The sequence below is a fragment of the Saccopteryx leptura genome, chromosome 6 (genome assembly GCF_036850995.1).
Source record: "Saccopteryx leptura isolate mSacLep1 chromosome 6, mSacLep1_pri_phased_curated, whole genome shotgun sequence".
Classification (NCBI taxonomy): Eukaryota; Metazoa; Chordata; class Mammalia; order Chiroptera; family Emballonuridae; genus Saccopteryx; species Saccopteryx leptura.
Window position 1 is genome coordinate 119,907,315 of NC_089508.1, and position 14,369 is coordinate 119,921,683.

The window sequence follows — 14,369 nt, forward strand, 5'->3', positions numbered from 1 at the left end:
AGCATTATCAGATATGAGTATTGCTATGCCTGCTTTTTTTGGATGTTATTTGCTTGGAGTATTGTTTTCCAGCCTTTCACTTTGAATTTGTTTTTATCCTTGTTAATTAGATGAGTTTCCTGTAGGCAGCGCATAGTTGGATTTTCTTTTTTAATTCATTCTGCTACTCTGTGCCTTTTTATTGGTGAGTTTAATCCGTTTACATTTAGTGTAATTATTGATACTTGTGAGTTACCTATTGCCATTTTACATCTTGCTTTCTGTTAGTTTTGTGTCTTGTTTGGTCCTTCTCTTTCGTTTTTCTATCTTTTGTTTTTATTTGGTTGTATTCCATACATATTTCCTCTGTTGCTATCTTTTTTATCTCATGTGCTTCTGTGGTGGTTTTTTCAATGGTGGTTACCTTTGAGTAATGAAAAGGGTCCCTACCCTGTTCATTGTAGCGAACTATTTTGTGAGTACTTTTGCACTCCATCGTCCTTTGCTACTGTTAATCTCCATCTTCTCCCCCTCTTTCTTTTTGTTGTTGTCACAGTTTAAATTTGGTTTTATTGTGTTATTCTTGGAGCCTTTACTTTTGCCTTTGTTTTTTTTTTTGTTCTTTGTATCTGATTGGAGAACCCCATTTAGTAATTCCTGGAGTGGGGGGGTTTTGATGATAAATTCCCTCATCTTTTCTGTATCTGTGAATGTTTTTATTTCTCCTTCATATTTAAAGGATAGCTTTGATGGTATAGTATTCGTGGCTGGAAGTTCCTCTCTTTCAGGACTTTAAACATTGGGGTCCACTCTCTTCTAGCTTGTAGAGTTTCTGCTGAGAAATCTGATGATAACCTAATGAGCCTTCCTTTATATGTTGTATTCTTCTTTTCCCTGGCTGCCTTGAGAATTTTTTCTTTGCCGTTGGTTTTTGTCAATATCATTATGATATGCCTTGGAGTAGGTTTGTTGGGGTTAAAAAAAACTTGGAGTTCTGTTTGCTTCATGAATTTGAGGCTTTAGTTTTTTCCACAGGCTTGGGAAGTTCTCATCTATTATTTGTTTGAGTATGTTCTCCATTTCATTTTCTCTCTCTTCTCCCTCTGTATACCTATTATTCTTATGTTATTCTTTTTGATGGAGTCAGATAATTCTTGTAGGGTTATCTCATTTTTTTTAATTTTTGAGTCTCTTTCTTCTTCTCTCTGTTGTGCCTGAAGTTGCTTGTCTTCTATTTCACTAACCCTCTCTTCTATCTGGCCTGTTCTATTAGCTAAGCTTGTTACCCCATTTTTCAGCTCGTGAATTGAGTTTTTATCTCTGTTTGATTTGTTTTTATAGTTTCAATTTCCTTGGACATATATTCTTTGTGTTCGTTGAGTTGTTTTCTGAGCTCCTTAAATTACCTTTCTGTGTTTTCTTGTATATCTCGGAGGATTTTTAGGATTTCTATCTTAAATTCTCTGTCATTTAGCTCCAAGGTTTCCAATATATTAAATTTTTTCTCCATAGATTTTTCCTCATCTAGCTGTGTTACCTCTCTTTCTTTTGTATCCATGATATTCGATTTTCTCTTCCTTCATGCCATCTGAGCGTGGTTTTGTTGATAGTATTAATGAGATTTAGTAAAGAATACTAAGTTAAAAAAAATTGAAGAGTTGTTTTTTTTTAAAAAAAATTAATAATGAATTAAAGAAAAATAAAATAAAAATTAATAAAAAAAGGAAATATTTCCCCTCCTTTTTTTCTCTCCTCTCCTCTCCCCTTTTTCTTTAGAAAATCTTGTGATGAACTGTGAATTATATTGTACTAAATAGAACAAACAATGCCTGTAATGGAGGGCCTGACTTGGGAGAAGGAATAAAGTAGAAAAAAACAAAAAAGAAAAAAGAACAAAAAAGGGCGTATGGACCCACAAAAAGCAAATAAGAAAAAAAAATTGGGTCAAGAATAAAATGATTTGCTTTTAGGTGTTGGTTGACTAAGAGTTATGATGAGAGGAATAAGAGGGAAACAGGAAAATGGGGGGACAAATTAAAAAATTACTATTCTATTTAGTGGAACAAGAACTAGATAAATGGGTAGCCAGGGATGGGAGCACTGCTAGTGAGTTAAAAAGGTGAAGTAAAAACCCCCCAAAATGCCACAAACATAAGTTTGAGTCACAGATAAGATATTGTTCGTTATTGAGGTTTGAATGAGAGGAGACATAAAGGAGAAAGGAAGAAACTAATATAGAGAGAGAAAAGAAAGAGAGAGAGAGAAAAGAGGGAACCACTAAAAGAAGAAAAAAAGAAAAAAGAGGAGAGAGAGAGAGAGAGAGAGTTAAGGGTTTTGGAGTGCAACCCTCATAGAGAGAAAGGAAGAAGAAAGAAAAGATAATGGGAGATGTAACATTTATGGGTAGTGTAGTTCAAGGAGAGGAAAGAGTAAGACCAGCAGAGAGTTAAATGACCAAATTGGAGGAGGAATAAAAAATATCAAGAATAAAGATAAGAGAAACAAACAAACAAATATAATAAAATGGGATAGGCTGTAAAGTCTGCGTATTATTCTTGATTTTGAGAGGTTATCTTCTTCCTTTTTCTTTTCTCTCCCTCTTCCTGGTTGGTGACTCTGTACCTCGGGTTCTGCCCCTTTTGCACACTCAGGTAGAGGTTTGCAGTTGATAAGTCTCTATGGCAATGTCGTGTATTGTGCTTCAGTCTCGTTGGCAGTCGAGGCTCATTAGCATTTATAGGCTCCAACAGTGAGAGAGTCTGTGTTTCTGGAGCCTCTCTCCTAGTCTTTCCTTCCTTAATTAGTAGCCTGATAATCCAGCTATGGGGTTGCTGCTGCCTCTGCCTGGATAGTAAGAGGCTCAAAGAGCTGGCAACTCCCCACTCTATTCCCACTCTGCACAGGGCTCTGGGTAAGGCTCAGTCAGTCAGAGCTGCTAGCATAATCAGGCGGGGCTTCCGCCCTCTCAAAGACCTCTGGCTCTGCCACTCTGTGGGATAACACGGGCGCACACTGCCGAGGCACTTGGAGAAATCTCTCACCCACTATGTGCGCGCAGACCCGGATATCGGGCCAGCAACCTCACCCTCTGAGTGAAACCCCCACCCGCACAGAAAAGTTCCAGCGTTGGAATTGGCTCTCGCTCCGTCCCTGGGCGTGGCTTTTTCAAGGCACTGGGGCAGCCTGAGATTCCGCTTTTTGGCCCACACAAAGGCCCCTGACTCTGCCCCTCTGTGGGATAACACGGGCGGGCACTGCTGAGGCACTCGGAGGAATCTCTCACTCACTATCTACACACGCAGATCAGATCAGGATATCAGGCAGCAGTCTCACCTGAGTGAAACCCCCACCCGCACGGAAAAGTTCCAGCGTTGGAATTGGCTCTCGCTCTGTCCTCGTGCGCGGCTTTCCCAGGGCGCTGGGGCGGCCCGGAGATTCCGCTTTTGGCCCACACAGAGGCCTCTGACTCTGCCTCTCTGTGGGGTAACACGGGTGCCCACTCCTGAGGTGCTGGGAGGAATCTCTTGCTCACTCTCTGTGCGCACCGACCAGGATATCAGGCCAGCTGCCTCACCCTCTGAGTGAAACCCTTCCCGCACGGAAAAGTTGCAGTGTTGGAATTAGTTCTCGCTCCCTCTCTGTGCGCAGCTTTTCCAGGGCACTGGGGCAGCCCGGAGATTCCACTTTCAGCCCACACAAAGGCCTCTGACTCTGCCTCTCTGTGGGACAACACGGGTGCACACTCTCGGGGCCTAGGAAGAAATCTCTCGCCCACTATCTGTGCGCACCGACCAGGAGATCGGGGAAAATAGCTGCCCCGCTTGTCTTTCTTTGTCTGGGTTTGGCGCGAGTGTTAGCTTGTATTGCCCGGGTTGCCAAAGGAACAGTTTTTCCTCTGCCTGGATCTCTGTGCCACAGCCTGGTTCGGCCGTTTGTGCTGAGACCTGGATCTATTCACCCCCTTTGCCCACCTCAGTTTCTATATTCTCAGTTCCCAGTGAAAGCCGCCCTGTTTAGGTTAGTGAGGAAGGCGGAGCATTTCTTACTCCCTATTTCCTTCAGGGTTTGATTATATATTTAGCCAATTTTTCGCTCGACCATACCTTCAGGTGTATTGCGAAACATCTGGAGGTTCCAAGGATAGGTTTTTCTGTTTCTGGTTGAAGATCTTGTTGAGTTTTGGGAGAGATTAATCGGTATCGCTTCCTACCGCGCCATTACTCTGACGTCATCTCCATTTTTATTTTTAAATAACTCCATACTGCTTTTCACAGTGACACCAATCTGCATTCCCATCAACAGTGCATAAGGTTTCTTTTCTCAACATCCTAGCCAATAGTTGTTTTTTGATATATCGGTGATAGCCATACAGAAAATTGTGAGGTGATATTTCATTGCAGTTTTAATTTGCATTTCTCTGATAATTAGTGGTGGTGATCTTTACATCATGTCTATTGCTCATCTGTATGCCCTCTTTGGAGAAGTGTCTATTCAGGTCTTTTACCCATTTTTAATTGAATTGCTAATTTGGACAGATACATGAAAAAATAAAACTAGATCTCCTTCTTATACCATACACAAGAATAAAACTCAAAATTAATTATTGACTTAAATATTACACTTTCAATTATAAATATCCTAGAAGAAAACATAAGCAGTAAAATCTCCGACATTTTTCATAGCAATATTTTTTCTGATATATCTCCTCAAACAAGGGAAAAAAAAGAAATGATAATCAAATGAAACTACATCAAACTAAAAAGTGTTTGCAAACAACAAAATGAAAACACAACCCACTAGCTTGACCAGGCAGTAGCACAGTGTACAGAGCATCGGACTGGGACTCAGAGGACCCAGGTTCAAAACCCTGAGGTCGTGAGCTTGAGCGTGATCTCACCTGCTTTGAGCAAGGCTCACCAGCTTGAGCCCAAGGTCTCTGGCTTGAGCACCGGGTCACTCAGTTTGCTGTAGCCCCCCAGTCAACGCACATATGAGAAAGCAATCAATGAGAAACTAAGGTGCCGCAACAAAGAATTAATGCTTCTTTTCTCTTTCCCTTCCTGTCTGTCTGTCCCTACCTGTCCCTCTCTCTGTCTCTGTCTCTGTCACACACAAAAAAAGACAACCCACTAAATGGGAAAATGTATTTGCTACTACATTTAAAAAAGGAAATGTTTTTAAAGCTTGAATCACATATACAAACTACTTGTCCTAAATTTGTTTAAATACAACTTGGATGATTCACTTAAAAAGCATTTTGTCACTTTAAATTCATTCCCTGAATCAGATATGAGTGAAGTCACCTTTCAAACTCTGTATTTCTCAAGCCTTATGTGTACCCCTATGAAATAACTCATTTTTGTGTCTGTATAGATACTCTATGAAAATATACTTCTGAAATCTGATTAGGTATGCCATGAGAATAGACTGATTATTTGTGGGTGAAGTGATTTTGCATGGTATCAGGCACTATCAATACTTACCTTCTCTATTTGAACACCATATGCATCAAAATTCATAAAAAGATAAGTAAATAATTTAAACATCTTCGCTGAAAATTAGAGATTAAAAGCTTTATAAAATAAATATGAAGTAAATAATATTTTAAACGTATCTGAGTATACTTTTACTATATTTCTGAGACATTCACATATAATAGTATGAGTTTTATGATGAAGGAATATTTTGCAATTGAAAGCAGTTAATAAGGCCTGGCCAGTTGTCTCAGTGGTAGAGCATCAACTCGACATGCGGAAGTTCCAGGTTCAATTCCTGGTCAGGGCACACTGGATAGAGGAACATCTGCTTCTCTCCCCCTCCCTGTTCTCTCTCTCTCTCTCTCTCTCTCTCTCTCTCTCTTCCCTTCCCACAACCATGGAACCTCTGCCTCAGTTGCTAAAAATAGCTCGGTTGCAAGCATGACCCAAGATGGGGAGAGTATCCGCCCTTGGGGGAATTTCCGGGTGAATCCCAGTCAGGGGGCATGCTAGAGTTTGTCTCTATATTTCCCCTACTCTCACTTAAAAAAAAAGGGGTTAATAAGCCTTGTGTGTAGATTATATGAGAGATGTGGTAGAAAATTATTTCAGAGAAGAAACTAGACAAAGTTATGCAGAGCCCAAAATTCATTGCTATAATTTTTCAAAAACATGTGGAGATTCACTGAAGAATTTAAAACCAGAAGAGGCACTTATATGGTCAGTTTTACATTTTTGATAACTCTTAAGATGATAGTGTTGAGGACTGACATGCCTGTTTTGAGCCTGAAGTTAAAATAATTAAGATGCAATCACAACATTTCAGGAAAATGATGAAATTGGGCAAGAGAAACTCAAATCAGAGGAAGGTTAAAGAAATGCAATCAAGTGTACTTACTAACCATTAATTGAATTAGAGAAGTGTCTAGAATAACTCCCAGGTTTTTGGTCCAGGTAATAAAGAATGCAATTACTATCAACCTAGATGAAAGATGGGAAGGTGCCTAGGTACTGTCATGTAGAGATGTTTAATGGTTGGTCATATGGGTCAAAGTCATAAAGGCAAAATTTGAGGTAGAAACTAGCTTTAAGAACAATTGACCTAGAGGTAGTGGTAATTAAACATTGTATGTTTTAAAAGGGTATATAGAACAAGAAAAAACAAAACTATATATGGATCCCATTGATCAATGAATCACAAATAGGAACATACCTGGATTTATAAAAATCATAGTTATTATTCCCTCCCATTTTATATATATCTATATATAACCATTTCCATTATATTGTAATATGTAGTACTGTGTGGTTTCTAAGATACTGCTCTCCTTTGTCCTTCATTAAGAGTCACATTGCTTGAGTTGCATTTGCAAATGCATTTGTTTCCTTTCATTCTGTAAAGAGTGCTTCCCTGGACACGTCTTTATAATTTTTATAAGAAAAAGTACTTGTATAATGCACTGATAAATATTTTCACAGAAGTTCTTCTCTTATTCTAAAAGTGAGCTGTTGAGCTGTATGGCGTCTTTTATAAGTGCTATTTGGCAAAAAGTGATACATGATATTGCATAAGCTAGATTTTTGTTGATGTGACAAAATAACCTCCAAATTTCAGTGACTTAATGCAAAAATGTTTATTTCTTGCTCTTGTTCCATGCTGATGACCTGCCCCACCTTCATCTTTAGAACAGAACCTTGTGATGGCTCTCATATATCATTGATGTTCACTTTTATTGCCCAAAGCAAGTCATATAGCTAAGTTTGATGTCAGTGGGCCAGGGACACACCCATTCACAGGGAAATGGACAACAAATATCTCAAACAATACAATCTGTCACATAAAGTCTATGCTTATTTCTGTTATTACACTATTTAAGATCTCTCAATTGTATCTCTTTTTCTACCTATTTTGTAAAAATAAAGGCTGGGATTGGGAGAGAAACATATCCTGACTCTCTTTTGGGGGTTAGGACAAAAGGATGCAATTTATCTCCTTTCCAACTACAGCTTTCTTGTGGCTTTATATACAGTACTGGTAATATTTTTCTTTAATATGTAACTAAAGTTTAGAGTCTATGCCTCCTGGTAGACAGAGCAAACATAATCACATCACAAGTTGCTTGGTCTGAGTTTCAGTAATGTTTCACTTTAGTTAAATCTGTTTCCAGCCTGACCAGGCAGTGGTGCAGTGGATAGAACATTAACCCAGAATATTGAGGAACCAGGTTCCTGAAGTTGCCGGCTTGATCTTCTACATTATCTAAGTCAAATGTTACTGGTTTTAAAAAATATTTTTCATGAGTTTTGGTAATGAAGGACAAATATATAGTAAAGCAAAATGATTTCACTTTGGGTGATAGGCACATAATACAATCAATAGTTCAAATGGTAAAAAACTGTTACCTGAAACCTGTGTATTCTTCTTGATCAATGTCATCCCATTAAATTTAAATTTTTAAGTAAAATTTTAAAAAATAAAGAAAAAATAAAAAAGGAATTTGAGTAATTATACATATTTAATTAATAGTAACTAGCTAGTATATTATGATTATTTATATATTAAAGCTTTTGATCCATTTAGTTTGTTTTCTTTCAGAAAAACTTATAGAACTTTAAAAATAAGATTGATATAAGTTTTCATTCTCTCATTATTTACATATATTAAATAAATATATGGTTTTCCAGGTTTATTTTTTCCCGAATGATTTTTTAATTTTTATTTATTTATTTATTTATTTTTTGTATTTTTTGTATTTTTCTGAAGCTGGAAATGAGGAGGCAGTCAGACAGACTCCCACATGCGCCTGACCTGGATCCACCCGGCACACCCACCAGGGGGCGACGCTCTGCCCATCTGGGGCGTCGCTCCGTCGAAACCAGAGCTACTCTAGCGCCTGGGGCAGAGGCCAAGGAGCCATCCCCAGAGCCCAGGCCATCTTTTGCTCCAATGGAGCCTCGGCTGCGGGAGGGGAAGAGAAAGACAGAGAGGAAGGAGAGGGGGAGGGGTGGAGAAGCAGATGGGCTCCTCTCCTGTGTGCCCTGGCCGGGAATCGAACCCGGGACCTTCTCATGCCAGGCTGACGCTCTACCACTGAGCCAACCAGCCAGGGCCCTGAATGATTTTTTTAGTATAATATTCATAAATTGCCACAAATATAGGCATTGTTTTATCTATTTTCATCCTTTGCTACTGCTTTTATCTCAACCTGTTTTATTATCTGTTCTTTTAATAAATTAACAGTAGTTCTTTAACTACTATTTTGTTTTTTATTAAGAAGACAGACTTGTTTCACGTATATAGTTAATTTATTTCAGAACTATACTTTCCTCATAAAATTCAGGCCATTTAAAATATGTTTTAGTATTTTAGATGATATAAGCCATTCTGATTGTCTTGTTAAAAACTCATATTTCAATGAAGAATATTTACAAGCCCAATTTTGTAGGTCTCTGCATTTCCTTGCTCTCCTTCTATTACCATAAACATGTTTGCAGATTCCCTTAGACTCTCTAAGAAGATAGACAGATGATGTGTCCAACTCAGTTCCTGGTACTTAACAATATTAGATAAAAAAATCAAGTCCTGGCCCTGGCTGTTTGGCTCAGTGGTAGAGTGTCGGCCTGGCATGCAGGAGTCCCGGGTTCGATTCCAGCATACAGGAGAAGTGCCCATCTGCATCTCCACCCCTCCCCCTCTCCTTCCTCTCTGTCTCTCTCTTCCCCTTCTGCAGCCAAGGCTCCATTGGAGGAGCCCGGGCGCTGAGAATGGCTCCATGGCCTCTGCCTCAGGCACTAGAATGGCTCTGGTTGCAAAGAGCGATGCCCCAGATGGGCAGAGCATCGCCCTCTGGTGGGCATGCCAGGTGGATCCCAGTCGGGTGCATGCGGGAGGCTGTCTGACTGCCTTCTCCTTTCCAACTTCAGAAAAATACAAAACAAAAAAAAATCAATTCCTCTTTGTATGGGAGAAAGGTCTTTCTAATCAAAGACTACATTCAGGTTAAATTTTGAGGAATTGACCCTGTGGCTTAGTTTCAGCTACAAAGAACATGGTAAACTAAATGTTTTTGCAAGTATTAAGCATTCTTACACTCTGTTGAGCATTTCTCTCCCTGTTTAGATTTGTAGCTGCTGTAAGGAATCTGGTATTGTAACCTGACAAAGGTAGAAACTGGCCCTCTATGGAAAATTGGCAATCCGTTATCAATGTTAGTAGCTGAAGGAGGTCAACTTCTGAAAATTTACCTCCTAAATGTAAGTATCCTGAATAGCTGCTTCATCTTTTGATAATCCAATTTTCTTAGATGTTTTACCAACATAACTATCAATATGGCAGCTTGGAAGTCAACAGTTTCTGGTTTTTAGTTTTCTATCTTTTGGAGTCAATACCCCGGTATTTAAAAAAAAATAAGGTCAACTAAAACTACACAGAAACTTTCAGTGTCCCATGGATTGCTGTGTTAATTAATATCAATTATAGTACACTTTATAATTAATATGAGTTAAAGGGAAACATAAATAATTAACAGTAACAAATAAGTTAATTAAAGTGGCTATTTGGCAACTGGGTTTTTGTGAATTGGTTTTGGCTAATTAGGTTTTGCTAAATTAACTAGATTTAATAGTGGCTTGATTCACTGATCCTGAAATCATTACCATGTTCTGTGGGCTTCTGCTTCTCCCTCAGGTGAGGCGCACATCAAGCATCTTGACTGGTAAATATCTCCAAGTAAGAAAGGTCCATTAGTTTTAACTGAGATCAAGTTGTAGTCACATACCAGTTATGTATTTTTGGTTTAAGACACAAATCTCGCCCTGGCCGGTTGGCTCAGCGGTAGAGCGTCGGCCTAGCGTGCGGAGGACCCGGGTTCGATTCCCGGCCAGGGCACACAGGAGAAGCGCCCATTTGCTTCTCCACCCCTCCGCCGCGCTTTCCCTCTCTGTCTCTCTCTTCCCCTCCCGCAGCCAAGGCTCCATTGGAGCAATGATGGCCCGGGCGACGATGGCCCGGGCGCTGGGGATGGCTCTGTGGCCTCTTCCTCAGGCGCTAGAGTGGCTCTGGTCGCAACATGGCGATGCCCAGGATGGGCAGAGCATCGCCCCCCTGGTGGGCAGAGCTTCGCCCCTGGTGGGTGTGCCGGGTGGATCCCGGTCGGGCGCATGCGGGAGTCTGTCTGACTGTCTCTCCCTGTTTCCAGCTTCAGAAAAATGAAAAAAAAAAAAAAAAAAAAAAAAGACACAAATCTCATGGGTAATTTTTTGTTTATTTTCTAAATATGTTTTTTTTTATTTCTTGAAAAACTTGAGAAATCCTTGTTTGGATACTGAAATATCCCAAATTCTTACTTTTTATTTTTTTTTAATTTATTGGGGTGACATTGGTTAATAAAATTATGTAGGTTTTAGGTGTACAATTTTATAATACATCTTTTGTGTAATCTATTATGTGTTCACCACCCCAATCAATTCTCATCCCATGGCCATTTATCTCTCATTTATCTTTTTCTACCTTTCCCCAACTTTCTCTCCCTCTGGTAATCACCATATTATTGTCTGTCTATGAGTTTTTTTTGAAAAAGGTAAAGGGGTGAAGCAGAAAAAGAAAAACTCATAGACAATATTCTTACAATTAACTAGAATTTTTTCTGTATTTTTAAACACATAGATATTATCAATATCATGAACATATTAATGAGAAATAAAAGGAATATTTTTAGATGCACTAAAATTTAATAAAAATATAAAATTCATCTCTTAATATCTGAGTATATATTAGTCGGCAATTTGCTATGCCAAAGTATTCATTGAATGAGTAACTTGTCAGTGTATTGGTGATTGCTGTTAAATGGACAAAAATATTATGGCATATACTGCCTTATATTTGTTATTGTTACCGGGAAAACCCTTCACTATATATTGCCCCTGGAGTTGACAGATTAATCAATGAAAGAAAAGATCAGAATGGGTTTTTGTAACTTATGAAATTTTAACATTTTCGTAAGATCATATGCTACATATGCTAATAAGCTTCACAGAAAGCATGCTCTTTGATTTCTTATGCTCATCTCAAAACAATATATTTAATTTTTTAAATTCAGAATTAGTAAAATCACACACACAAATACATACACACATATGCAGAATTTCTTCCATATTTGATATCTTTAAGCTAAATTATAAAAATAGTCTATGGAAATTCTGTGTTCTAACATGAGGAGGTACTTTACCACTGGGCACATGTGTTCTTCAGTACTATATTAGTTAGCTCTAGCTGCCGTAACAAAGTATCACAGATTGGACAACTTCAACAGTAGACATTTATTTTCTCAGTTCTAGTGGCTAGAAGTCTTGAGATTAGAGTATCAACATGGCTGGGATTAGGTAAGGGCTCTCTCTCTCTGGCTTGCATATGGCTGCTTTTTCATTGTGTTCTTACATGGGAAAGACAGCAAGCAAGCTAGCTTTCTAGTACAGTTATCTTCTTACAAGGACACTAATTCCATCATGAATGCTTTATTATCATAAACTCATCAACCCTAATTACTCCTAATGACCTCATCTCCAAATATAAGGGTTTTGGCTTCAACATATATTTTGCAGAATACTTACATTCAGTCCATAATAAGTACCTATCTTAAGTATTATAGTATCTGAACTAGGTATGAATAGATATTCTAGGACTAAATCCTTGTTCATATCACCACTGACCAATAGAACTTACTGATGAAGATATTCTGTACCTGCATTATAAAAAGAGAAAATTTTAACATCATTTGATAAATTAAAACAAAAGAAAACAATACACAATTGTGGGAAGAAAGTGTCATAATAGCAGTAGGGTAAATGTTAATGTAAATATTAATTTTAAAACTACAATTTTAAGTGTTTAATCAAAACTGCAAATGTAACTTAATACACACCTTAAAACAGATATTAAAAGTATAAGAACAATATCCTACAAGAGAAATTATATTGACTAATTGTTTATTAACATACATGTATTCACATATATGCACAAATATTCACTTGTAATTAAATATAAAACAAAGTTAAAATACAAACATTATTTTGGAAGGTTACATTTTTTTTTTTGGAAGGTTACATTTTGAGTTAACTTTGATTCACCGTTTTGTTGAATGATATCACAACTCTCAAAGAAACAATAGGATTTTATAGCAATTCTAAAATTTGTAGAGTTATGCATGTACTTTATATCAATAAAAATTATTTTAGAGAGGTGGAATAAAATATGACTTCCAAGCATAGAATTATCTTCTGAGAATATAACAATGTATAAGAATTACTTCTTGGATTCCAAAGAAAATCATAGTCTAGCTGAGGAAATATACATGTAAACAAAGAACTTATAAATATAGAATTATTAGTGAAATTATAAAGCTATACCCAGAGTGCAGTGGTGGTACAAATGAAGGGGGATTAGTATATTTTGTGAATACAATACAGAAATGGCTTCTAGAGAAAAAAATTACAAGCTTGATTATTTTACCTGTCACTGATCAAGTATAGGCATTCCCAGGCAGAATTAATTACCTGTTTTAATCATATAGTTAGTATAGTAGTTTTTATTCTGAGCTATATATCAGTGTCTTTTCTTATTTAAATAATAAATTCCTTGTAGTAGTATAGCATTTATTTTCATCTGTGTACTTCAAACACATAAAATTGTTGGAAAGTGTCAGTGTTTGATACATACATATTCAAGTGAATAATATATACATATATATTTCACTAATTTAAAATAGAGAAAAAATATTAAAATATGACTCATGAAAATAGATATATTTATGTTGAACTGTTTTACATTTATTTGTTAGGTAAAATTTTTGAAGAATATTTATTTTATTTATCAGTTTTACTATAGTACAATCTAATGAGATTTTACTAGACTATATTTTGAAGGAAATACTTTTATTCCTGTTATTCCCACCAAATGAAAGGCTTTTATCTTTACAAAATTAAATATGTAAATGTTTATTTTAAAATTTTATGACAGACTTTAAAATTACACAAAATAAGAAAGAAGGTTCTTCATCAAACATTATGAATATGTTAAAGACAATGTACTTATCAGAAGCTTTATATATACAGATAAATCAATGAAAACATAAATAAAACTACCCCAAACAAATCCTTTTTTTAGTAGGCATAGAATAATATAGCACCACATATAAAAACAAAGCTAATAAGTTTTGTGTACAGTAAAGTTGTTCTACTCAATGAGAGCATTATAATCTTCTCCAAGGTAAACATTTTAATATTATCATAAAGTATATGTTTCAACTTACTACTTTGAGTTTTCTAAACTCATTCTAATATGAATTTGCTTATTCTTTAGTTCTCACTTATTTCAGTGCTCAGAAGTAACAGAACTTGGAGGCTTTGTTACTGAGATGATAAAGGTTCAAAAATGTCCTTAAAATTGCCTCTGAAATTTAAAAAACATCATAATCAAGAGTCAATATGCAAACTGGTTTTATTCAGCTATCAGACATAAGCAATTGACCATTCAAAATCTTAATATCTCAGCAATTTAATTTGTGCTTTTTGATAGACCTATATAAAACACTCTCCTGCCTTAGCTAATAGCCCGAACAATTTTAACATTGTTCATTTTTAGTTATAATCACATAAACTACACACCAGATAACACAGTGAAGGTGTCCAAAATGTAAACATGGGAAGACCCTTAAATAAAAAAAATCAACTCAGCAAACTATAAAAACATTTTTATGCAGCCCTTTTTTAAGGTAATCACTTCTTCCTATGCCATGTGCTATGGCAATAAAAAATTTAACTGGTATCCCTTGTCTAGAATCCTAAGAAAACTGCAGCTGTTCATCAAGAGCATTTTAGTTTTTAGCAGAGCTGCAGCTGAAACACACATAATTCACA